Here is a 10,192-nt window from a genome sequence, read left to right as displayed (position 1 = left end):
ATGCTTTTCCGGCCGCCGCCATCTTTTGTACGGAACAAATCAGGACCCCGCGCTATAGGTGACTACTTTAAGCGCCTGATCGAAATTAAAAACTCGTATTTCGCGCTTTTGGGACATTTATGCACTCAGCAAACAGCTGCAGGGGCGTCCTCTATACTGTCCGCGTCGCCCACGGGCGGCGGCAACCGCGCGAGCGGTGGGAAAAAACCGGAATTTGCCGATCGCTTTCGGGACAAAATGGCGGCCCCGCCGAACCGCAGCGCGCACACCCGCCCCCAAAGACCACTCCGCACCTGTCCGCAGCGCCGGGGAAGCCCGCCAAGCAGCCGAATCGCCGTTTTCGGGGTCGGGACTTCGCGGCCGCCATTTTGGTAGTCCAGTGCACCGCGCATGTGCGAAACGGGCGCCGCCATATTAATGGGCGCGCCTGTGCTTTTCCGGCCGCCGCCATCTTTTGTACGGAACAAATCGGGACCCCGCGCTACGGGTGAGTACTTTAAGCGCCTGATCAAAATTTAAAACCTGGATTTCGAGCTTTTGGGACATTTCTTCATTTGCAAAGCAGGGTCCTGGGAATTACAATTGCTCTGTTACATCATAGTAAATGTGCACACTCAGCTAGAAGTAGGCACTGGGAATTGTCTTCTGTGACTTCATTCAGGAAACTGCTGCTTCTTTCTCTCTTTCATGCATAGGCACAGTTTCCCACAGAATATTTACCACTGGCCTTTTGCTTTCATCCCCCTTCTATTTTATTTCCATTTCGTTCCCTAAATTCCTTACATCCTGATACTTTTCTTACTGACTGGAAGATGACAATCATAAATGGACAACAAATTTAAAAGACTGCAATTGCCAGTGCTCAGGAAGGACTTGTAAAGTGCTGCTTCTCCATCTTGGTCACCATGTCACAGAATCCAGCCAGAAGATGCCGGTCTGGCGCTGTACAAACTTCCAGGTCTGGGTAGAAAGAAAAAGTTCATGAAGTACTTTACCTCGGAGAACATTTTCCATGTTTTTAAAATCTGGCTGAATAGATAGAAAAATTGGCACATCAAGCCTGTATCTATTTCAATCCAGCATCACTTTAAACTGTTAAAAACTTAGGGGGTTTGGATGATGGTGCTACCGCTTCTTAGATTACAAATTTGGCTCTGCTGATCTCAAAACATTTTTCCAAATTTTTTATTAAATACTGGACACTAAATAACACATTCAGCCTTAGACCTGAACATATATATTTCCTGTACGTAGGCTGTTTAACCCATGCACAGCCTACTGAAATTCACTTTAGCATTAAACCTGATTCATGTGGCTCAGTTCTGAGAGCCTTACTGAATTGCACCTCCTGAAACGTCCACGTACAGAAATTTGAAATGGCCTAAGAAAAAAAATACAGCTTTACTGATCCTTTAAATGCCATCTTCAAGGAAGCTCATGTCTCATTCTGGGGAGGGAAGGATAACTGCATTCCCCTTTCTCCCCTGTGCCCTACGTGACACACTGCGAGACGGTTCAGAGGGTTTAGCTCAGCCTGAGTAGGAAGCGCTGCACAGCTCAGATGGCGGGTGCTTGTCAGTATCTGTTCCACGTGCTGTTCCAGTCAGCCAGGTCAGAGGGAAGCAAGGAAGAGGCTCAAAGAAAGAGTTCGGAGGTAGCGGTTGTATAATCATTCAGTCTCAATGTGCGAGCAGCCCAGGCCACGCTTCTGCTGGAAGTGTTCTGTGTGGTTTAACTCACGTTGCTGTGACCAAAACACCTGAGCAACACTTTGCTTTCCTTGGTGCATTTAGCACATCTCTGGTCAGCACACTGGTTGTATTAGGTTATCCAAATACACTGCAGTCTGATGGGATCCTTCTCAAGGCCTGCTGAAAGCACTTCAGTTTAAATGTCAGCAGCTTCACTGCTCATTTGTTTAGAACTTAGCAGGAGCACACCATAGAGCTATTTTTCTTACTTGCCGTAAGAAACAGGGGGTATATTGAGTCTTTAAAATAGGACTCTGACATATCTTACCTGGAAAGGTTTCCCTGATGGATCAGCAGCGTGTTCTCTCTCCCTCTTCCTGCTGCTCACTCATCCCAAAACAGAACCTGGCTTTAACTGGTGTCTCCTTTCAACAGGTAGGAAATATTTCCACCCTACAGCCTTGCACAGAGTTTGGACAAGGATCCCAGGACTCCAAGGCCAACCACAGGCCTAGTTCCTGGCAGCTTTAGTCTGGCAGAAATACTGCCATTTTCACAATTTTAGGATGCAGAATCCCACATTTGGCTCTGGGCACCTGGCATGGAACAATGGCTCTTTTCCACAGGTTGGAAACATCTCCACCCTCCTGTCATGGACACACTTGCAAATGCAACTTGACCTAATCGAAACCATCTGGCAAGGCTTAATAACAACACAGAAGATACAGTACATCACATGTGTGTTACCTCACTCACTTCAGTAGGGCTTTGTGAAAGGGAAAACCTGACCATTTGAACCTTTGTAGAAACCTGTTTGGTGGGATTAGGGACAGCAAGCTATATTGGTATCAATCATAGAAATAATTTCTTTGCATTGATTTTAATTTTTCACTACCCAGCATGACAGCTGGAAGTGCTTGTTCAGGGCACCAAATATAAACAAATATTGCAGCAATGATATCAAAGGATGCAAAACCGATAACCAGCTAAAAACTGTTCTTTGCCCAAAACAATGATGGCAGCCACATGCCCTTCTCTCTACCTGGAAGACAGATCTTGGGGAGTGTCTGACAGCACAGGGGCTCTACACAATCTTCACCACTATGTTGACAGGCACTTGCCCGCAATAAAAATGCTTACTCTACATTTTTTTTTATTTTAGGTGGGACTCTGGGGCACAGGGGGCTGGATCAGGCCCTGCCCCGAGCATCTCTCAGTCATCCTTGGATAGAGCTGAGGGGCCAGGGCCCCCCAGCCCCTCCACAACCCCCTCGGCCCCGTGATGCCAAGTTCTGCCCTGGGCACCAGCACAGCTGTCAGGTCTAGACGTGCGCTCCCGATTTTATAAGGTTTGCGTGGGACTCTGCAATGGGGAAGGGGGGGCCACACCTGTCTTGGGCTGACATTGGGCTCTACTGCCATGCTGCGTTAACAATGGATGGGGTAGCCAGACAAGCTGGGACTCTGCCCACGTCCCATGGGATCACCCCCATCTCACTTGGGGTTCACCACTACAGCCCCATCCCACCCTGGACAAACTCTCACACCCCCGGGGGTGACAACATGGGCAATCCCCTCAAGCTGTGCACCCCCTCCCCATATCCCCGTGTCTCTGTGACATCTCCTCCTGTGTCCCCGCTCTGCCTCCCACACCTTTCTCCCTTCCAGTACTCCCACTGCCTCTCCCAGCATCTCCAGCTTCTTGCTCTCACTTCAAAGTGTGGGACACCCCGTTTTGGGGGAGGACATGTTTGGTGCCAGCGTGCTGTCCAGACCCACCGAGGCTCTGCCAGGACAATGAATGTGGCAGGTACCAGCATGGGCATCAGGCTGGGGGCAGGAAGGGGGCGCCACCGTGACTCCTCCAAACACCCTCATGTGGTTCTGGGGGTCCACGCTCAGGGTGTCAGTGCTGGAGGATGACAGAGACTCCCAGATGGCAGGAGAAGGTCCAGAGCTAGGTGCTGCTGTGGCCCCAGTGCTGGAATATTTGGATCCAACTGACCCCCCTGGTCTGCAGCCATTGGAAGGGGCTAGGCTCCTCTTCAACAAGGAAGCCCCTGATTCCTTCACTAATCCCCTGACTTTCTCACAGGGACCACGCCATGATCATAGGGAATATGGGGAAGAGAGAAAGGTTCTGGCAACTTCTTGCCAAACAAGTGGTCTGGTCTCAGCTTGCCTCTGCTGATGGCTGGGGGATGTCAGGCTGCTTAGTGAAACTAGGACCTTTTATGCTGTTGCGGGGGGTCAGCGCTTTGCGGTATCCTTCCTGCCAGGAGACCGGGGAAGGCAGGAGGGACCCCCGTGCAGACCTACACTACAGGGCGCCCCTCATTTGTGGCACATCAGACGGACATTCCTGAGGCAGAGGGATGCCCCTGCTTCAGAGGGTAACATTAGGCAGAGCAGGGGGTACCACAGCAATCCCAGGAGGAAGTGACAAGCCTGGGAGCACCACATGGGCCTCTTTGGGCTCAGGGTGCCACGACAGGACACAGGCCACAGGCCACATGGGCTGAGGAGCTGGAGGGGACAGGCACACAGTCAGTACCTGCTTTTGAGGGGACACACAGGCTGGAGGTAGGCGCTCTTTGGGATAGAGTGGAAGCCCTGACCTGGCATCACCACAACAGCCACCCACGCCATAACTGGGAACACCGCACTTTCACCATTCCCAGCACAGATACAGATGGGGATCTTCGGTGAATCGTTTCTCAAGTGCCAAAAACCACGTTGAAACACTGAAAAACTACAACCTCCCCTGTCTGATCGAAGTACATCACATCTGTACTTGCAGCTCCAGGCCAAACAAACACACACACACACACAGAGACACAAAGAGACATTAGACAGGATGTGCAACAAGGGGACACGACAATGAGAGAAAACTCTCTGTGAGATGACTGCAATGATCGAGAAGATGAGGAATGAGATGGCCCAGGTGAGACTGATGGTGAGCTAACCAGGCCCAAAAAACCCCGGCAGAAGATGCTAACGTGATCACATTACGAAAAGCTCGCCAAAATGGCAAAGATGGAAGCCCGTGAATCACGAAGATAGGGACAAGATTCTGACCACACACCCTTACAAGTCCTAGCCTGCTATAATGGATCACTGCCATGTACAGCTGTCGATACGGCTTAGAACAAGACTGTAAAAGGCTTCCGACTCGATGCTTCTAAAGAGATGCAGAGATTCTGATGCACACCTGAGCTCGGGCATTGAAGGTTCAAAGATATCGGCGCCAAGCCGAGGAACACGGAGATCAGAGATGGTAAGGATGGCCTGGCCTTTTAGATAATCCCCTCAAAGGGGTGAGGCAAAAGATATGCAATGCAAGACACACAAAAGACAGGGAACGCACGGTAGACAAGCGATGCGACACACACCAGGACCGCCCTGCCCTGCGCAACTCTGCGTCGTCATCAGAAGTCAGGCTCTCCCTTTACGTGACCTAAGGGGCCCTTTTTTGGACATCCCCACGTCCAAAGCTAATACAACAATCCCTCCCGGCGAGTCCTAGCCTGGCACCCGGCTTCCATCCCCTCTGTGAGTAATAGTGCTTGACTTATCCCTTAGACATCCAGGGATGTGAATCCGTGTCTGGTGACAAAGAACACCTCCTTGACATCTCGGAAGTTCCTGCTGTCACCAGGCAGTTCTCTCTCTTAGTCTACTACAAAAAAGAACGCCAAACATCAACGCATGAGCTAAGGGGAACATCAGCAATCTGTTACAAGAACGGTCAGTCACAATGATCAAGATGGCTGTGAGATAATGCTACGTTCAGAACGCTCCACGCATCCTTACAAGCCCTAAGACGTTACAACTCACACCTGGAAAGGATGGATGGCAATACAGCCGGGAACAAGGCCTCAAAACACATCTGACTCCACGCTTCCAATACGCGGTTCCAAGACACAGCCGAGACAAGAATAAGAACAAATCACGCTGGCATCGGACCGAGAAGCGCAAATATTTGAGAACCCAGAGATGCCAACCGACGCTCGCAATAAAGCACAACAGACAGAGACAATTGATCTGAGACATCCCAAAGACAGAGCAGACGACAAAAGATGCCAGACAACATGACACAAACTGGAACTGCTCCGTGCTGTGCATCCTTACGGTTGCAAACAAAGTAAAGCTGCTGCCGCCTCTGGCTCTACTAAGAAGTCCCTCAGAGAACATCTCTTTCCCTGAGCTAATTTTTAGATCTCTCACGGGAATTTCTGGCCTGCTACCCCGCTATCGTCCCATCTCTGGGTTATGGCCCCCAACTTATCTTTTAGACGGCCGGCAACGGGAATCCACGCTGGACGCAAAGGGACTCCGCCTCGGCTCTCTCGGAAGGCCCCGGTATGGCTGGTGAGCTCCTTAGTTGGCTACGAAAAAGAAAACCAAAGTCAATGCATGAGTTTAGCGGCACGTGGGACAAATCCCCACAATCCAGCCACTTGCCATTTCCTAAGTGCACTTAGGCCTTTAAGTCTCCAGCTTCATCCCCACTTGAAGGCTGTGGCTGTCATTATGATGGACACCTGGGTTACCGAGATGTAGAATTACGTGCCGTTACTGTGAGGAGGGGGTGTATTTGCGCGCCTTAGCACACATAAACGCACCTGCTGGTCTTGGGGAAAGGTCTTACGGGGCCCCTCAATGGACACTATTTCCCACTGTGCTGCCTTCAACCCCTCACCTCACCCCCCTGTAATTCCTAACCTAGTGCCCTGCTCACTCTCCTTCTCCTTGTAATGATCCTCACCTTACTTACTGGAAGCCTCAGCTTTGGATGTCATCTTTGACAAGAGGCAGGTCTCTTTTTTGACATGATGAATCTGATGAAAAAGTTTCAAGCGCCACACTTAACACAATCAGGAATTTCAGGAAGTTCCAATGCTTCTTAGAAAAAGAAAACCAACATCAAAATACAAATTCTGTTAAATTACAAAGCACAAAAGCATCTTACCAACTCTGAACATACAACCCAAAATAATGAACTTAAATACTCACTGCATTCAGCGCTACCTTCCTCACCATGTCTTCAAAGCCTCTCTTGCTTTACATGCCAAAAGCACCTGCTTGAAAAAACCTGAGCTGAAAAAGCCCCTTCCTTTAAATGAGAAGACAGCTCTGACTCCAGTGAACTCCATAGAGAAAATAAACCCCTTAGCCAAAGGCTGGGGTTAATATACCCCTGGCTGGGCCTGCCTCTCGTTCCCAGCATGCCTGAAAAAAGGGAGGAGGCAAATACCATTGGGTATCAAAGCCCTCAGAGCAGCTGTGGCTCTTAGGTTCCTCTGACTTACCTTTCTGGTGAGTAAAGGGCTTGATAGAGAAGAAAACTCTTCAGGGAAATTACTATACTTTATTATTTTATACAGCTGCATCAAGCAAAAGGGCGTAAATGAGGTAAGAAATGAAACTTTGTGTTTTGGCAGCATACCTGCGTAAGTTGAATAATTTGTTGCTAACTTGTAGAATTATTCTTTGTTGATTGCTAAGTAGTATTCCACATGTGACCTAAGTAGGGAAGATTAGTAACGATGTGAATGTTGTACCGAGCTCTCTAATTAGGGTGTTACGCATTATAAATAAAAGCGAGAAAAGCAACCGACTGTTGCGGGCCATTGGGGTTAAGAATGCGCAAAGCTCGCTCCCGTACGAGACTTCTGGTACCGGGGTACAGGTAGAAGCGTTTGCTGCTCCTTGAAAGGCGGGGGGGGGGCAGGTGGAGAAGAGTCAGCTGCTTGTTCCCTCCCCTACACAGCCTATTGTCTGCCCTAAAACACCGGGGTGCCAGGCTTTCATTTTTGTGGAAAAGAACCAGTCTTCTCCGCCACTATTTTGAAATCTGAAATAGAATTCCGTTGGCAGTTTGGAACTTGGTGTCCTGGCATTTTGAAACTGGGTGTTTTTGGCATTTTGAAACTTAGTGTTCTGGTACTTTAAAACTGACATTTTGCAACCTGTTTTTCTGATGGTTTGAGATTTGTTTTTCTATTATTTTGAAACTAGCTTATTCTGGTATTTTGGAATCAGATTTTGTTTGGGGGGTTTTTGGTGTTTTGGAACCTAATTTTTCTAGGCCGGTTTTTGGTATTTTTTTAAGCCCGGTTTCTTTATTATTTTCTGGAGGGGGGGTTGTGTGTGTTGGTGTGGATTTAGGGCTTTTTGTTTGATTTTGGTTTTTCTTGGCTTTTTTTTGATTTTGGTTTTTGTGCCTTTTTTGTTCTGTATTTCATTGTTTAGGAGTTGTTTGGTTTTTTTTTTTTTTTTTACAACTTACTGGAATTCCCGATTGTATAGAGTGTGATGCTTGAAATTTTTTCAGCAGGTTCATAACGTCACGAGGTACGTGCCTCACATCAAAGACGGCATCCAAAAGTGAGGCTTCTAGTAAGTAAGGTGGGGATCTGTACAAAGTAAGTGACCTGCAGATGGACTTAGAGCGCCCATCGCGGAGACCCCGATCGCCCCAGGATCTGTGACAGCCGGTCTGAAGGTGAGACTTAGAGCACCTGTCTGGGAGACCCCGATCGTCCCAGGATCCGTACAAAGTAAGTGGCCTGCAGGTGGACTTAGAGCGCCCGTATTACGGACCGCGATCGCCCCGGATTCTGTGAAAGCTGGCCTGAAAGTGAGATTTAGAGCGCCTGTGTTCGGGACCCCGATGGCCCGGGATCTGTATAACGTAAGTGGCCTGCGGGTAGACTTAGAGCGCCCGTCTTGGAGACCGTGATCGCCCCGGGATCTGTACAAAGTAAGCGGCCTGCAGGCTGACTTAGAGCACTCGTATCGGACAACCTGATCACCATGGGATTTGTACAAAGTAAGTGGTCTGCAGTTGGACTGAAAGCGCCTGTGTTGGAGACCCCGATTGCCCCAGGATCTGTGAAAGCTGGCCTGAAGGTAAGACTTACAGCGCCTGTCTTGGAGACCCCGATCGCCCCAGGATCTGTACAAAGTAAGTGGCCTGCAGGCTGACTTAGAGCACTTGTATGGGACACCCCGATCACCCTGGGATCTGTACAAAGTAAGTGGCCTGCAGGTGGAGTTAGACCACCTGTCATGGAGACCCCGATTGTCCCAGGAGGTGTGAAAGCTGGCCTGAAGGTAAGACTTAGAGCACCCGTCTTGGTGACCCCGATCGCCCCTGGATCTGTGACAGCTGGTCTGAAGGTAAGACATAGTGTGCCTGTCTGGGAGACCCCGATTGCCCCAGGATCTGTACAAAGTAAGTGGCCTGCAGGTGGACTTAGAGCGCCTGTCTTGGAGACCCCGATTGCCCCAGGATCTGTACAAAGTAAGTGGCCTGCAGGTGGACTTAGAGCACCCATGTAGGAGACCAGGATTGCCCCAGGATCTGTACAAAGTAAGTGGCCTGCAGGTGGACTTAGAGCACCCATGTAGGAGACCTGGATTGCCCCAGGATCTGTACAAAGTAAGTGGCCTGCAGGCTGGCTTAGAGAACTTGTATCAGGCACCCTGATCGCCCTGGCATCTGTACAAAGTAAGTGGCCTGGAGGTGGAGTTTGAGCACCCGTTTTGGAGACCCTGATTGCCCCAGGATCTGTACAAAGTAAGTGGCCTGCAGGTGGAGTTAGAGCACCCGTTTTGGAGACCGTGATTGCCCCGGGATCTGTACAAAGTAAGTGGCCTGCAGGTGGGCTTAGAGTGCCAGTGTTGGAGACCTGGATCGTCCGGGATCTGTGAGAGCACTTCTGAAGCTAAGACTTACAGCGCCTCTCCTGGGGACCCCGATCGTTCCAGGATCTGTACAAAGTAAGCGGCCTGCAGGTGGACTTAGAGCACCGGTCTTGAGGACCCAGATCGACCTGAGACCTGTACAAGGCAAGTGGCCTGCAGGTGGACTGAAAGTGCCTGTCTTGGAGACCCGGATAGCCCCAGGACCTGTACAAGGTAAGTGGCCTGCAGTTGAACTCAGAATGCCCGTCTTGGAGACCCAGATTGCCTCCGGATCTGTACAAAGTAAGCGGCCTGCAGATGGATTTATAGTGCCCGTGTTGGAGACCCCGATCGCCCCAGGATTTGTGGCACCTGGTCTGAAGGTGAGTCTTAGAGCGCCTGTCTGGGAGACCTCGATTTTCCCAGGATCCGTACAAAGTAAGTTGCCTGGAGGTGGACTTAGAGCGCCCGTGTAGGAGACCTGGATCGCCTCAGGATCTGTACACAGTAAGTGGCCTGCAGGCTGGCTTAGAGCACTCGTATCAGGCACTCTGATCGCCCTGGCATCTGTACAAAGTGGCCTATAGGTGGAGTTTGAGCGCCCGTTTTGGAGACCCCGATTGCCCCAGGATCTGTACAAAGTAAGTGGCCTGGAGATGGATTTAGAGCGCCCGTGTTGGAGACCCGGATTGCCCCGCGCTCTGTACAAGCTAAGTGGCCTGGAGGTGGACTTAGAGTGCCCCTGTTGGGGACCTGGTTTTTCCTGGGATCTGTACAAGCTAAGTGGCCTGGAGATGGACTTAGAGCGT

General features: G+C 50.1%; 2 long non-coding RNA genes across 2 annotated transcripts; one reads left to right on the top strand and one right to left on the bottom strand.

The window, feature by feature from the left end:
• Nucleotides 1-272: 272 nt before the first annotated feature.
• Nucleotides 273-994, top strand: LOC146420482 (uncharacterized). The gene is made up of 2 exons (XR_014849127.1): nt 273-374; nt 846-994. It is a non-coding gene; the product is annotated as an uncharacterized LOC146420482 (long non-coding RNA).
• A 3,859-nt stretch (nt 995-4,853) lies between these two features.
• Nucleotides 4,854-6,624, bottom strand: LOC146420481 (uncharacterized). The gene is made up of 4 exons (XR_014849125.1): nt 6,460-6,624; nt 6,156-6,235; nt 5,976-6,079; nt 4,854-5,361 (listed from the first exon to the last, which is right to left on the bottom strand). It is a non-coding gene; the product is annotated as an uncharacterized LOC146420481 (long non-coding RNA).
• Nucleotides 6,625-10,192: the final 3,568 nt, after the last annotated feature.

This window comes from Lichenostomus cassidix, unplaced genomic scaffold (genome assembly GCF_008360975.1).
Source record: "Lichenostomus cassidix isolate B80296 unplaced genomic scaffold, HeHo_3.0 HiC_scaffold_667, whole genome shotgun sequence".
Lineage (NCBI taxonomy): Eukaryota > Metazoa > Chordata > Aves > Passeriformes > Meliphagidae > Lichenostomus > Lichenostomus cassidix.
Note: the sequence above shows the minus strand (reverse complement) of the source record. Positions and strands in the feature narration are given on the sequence as shown.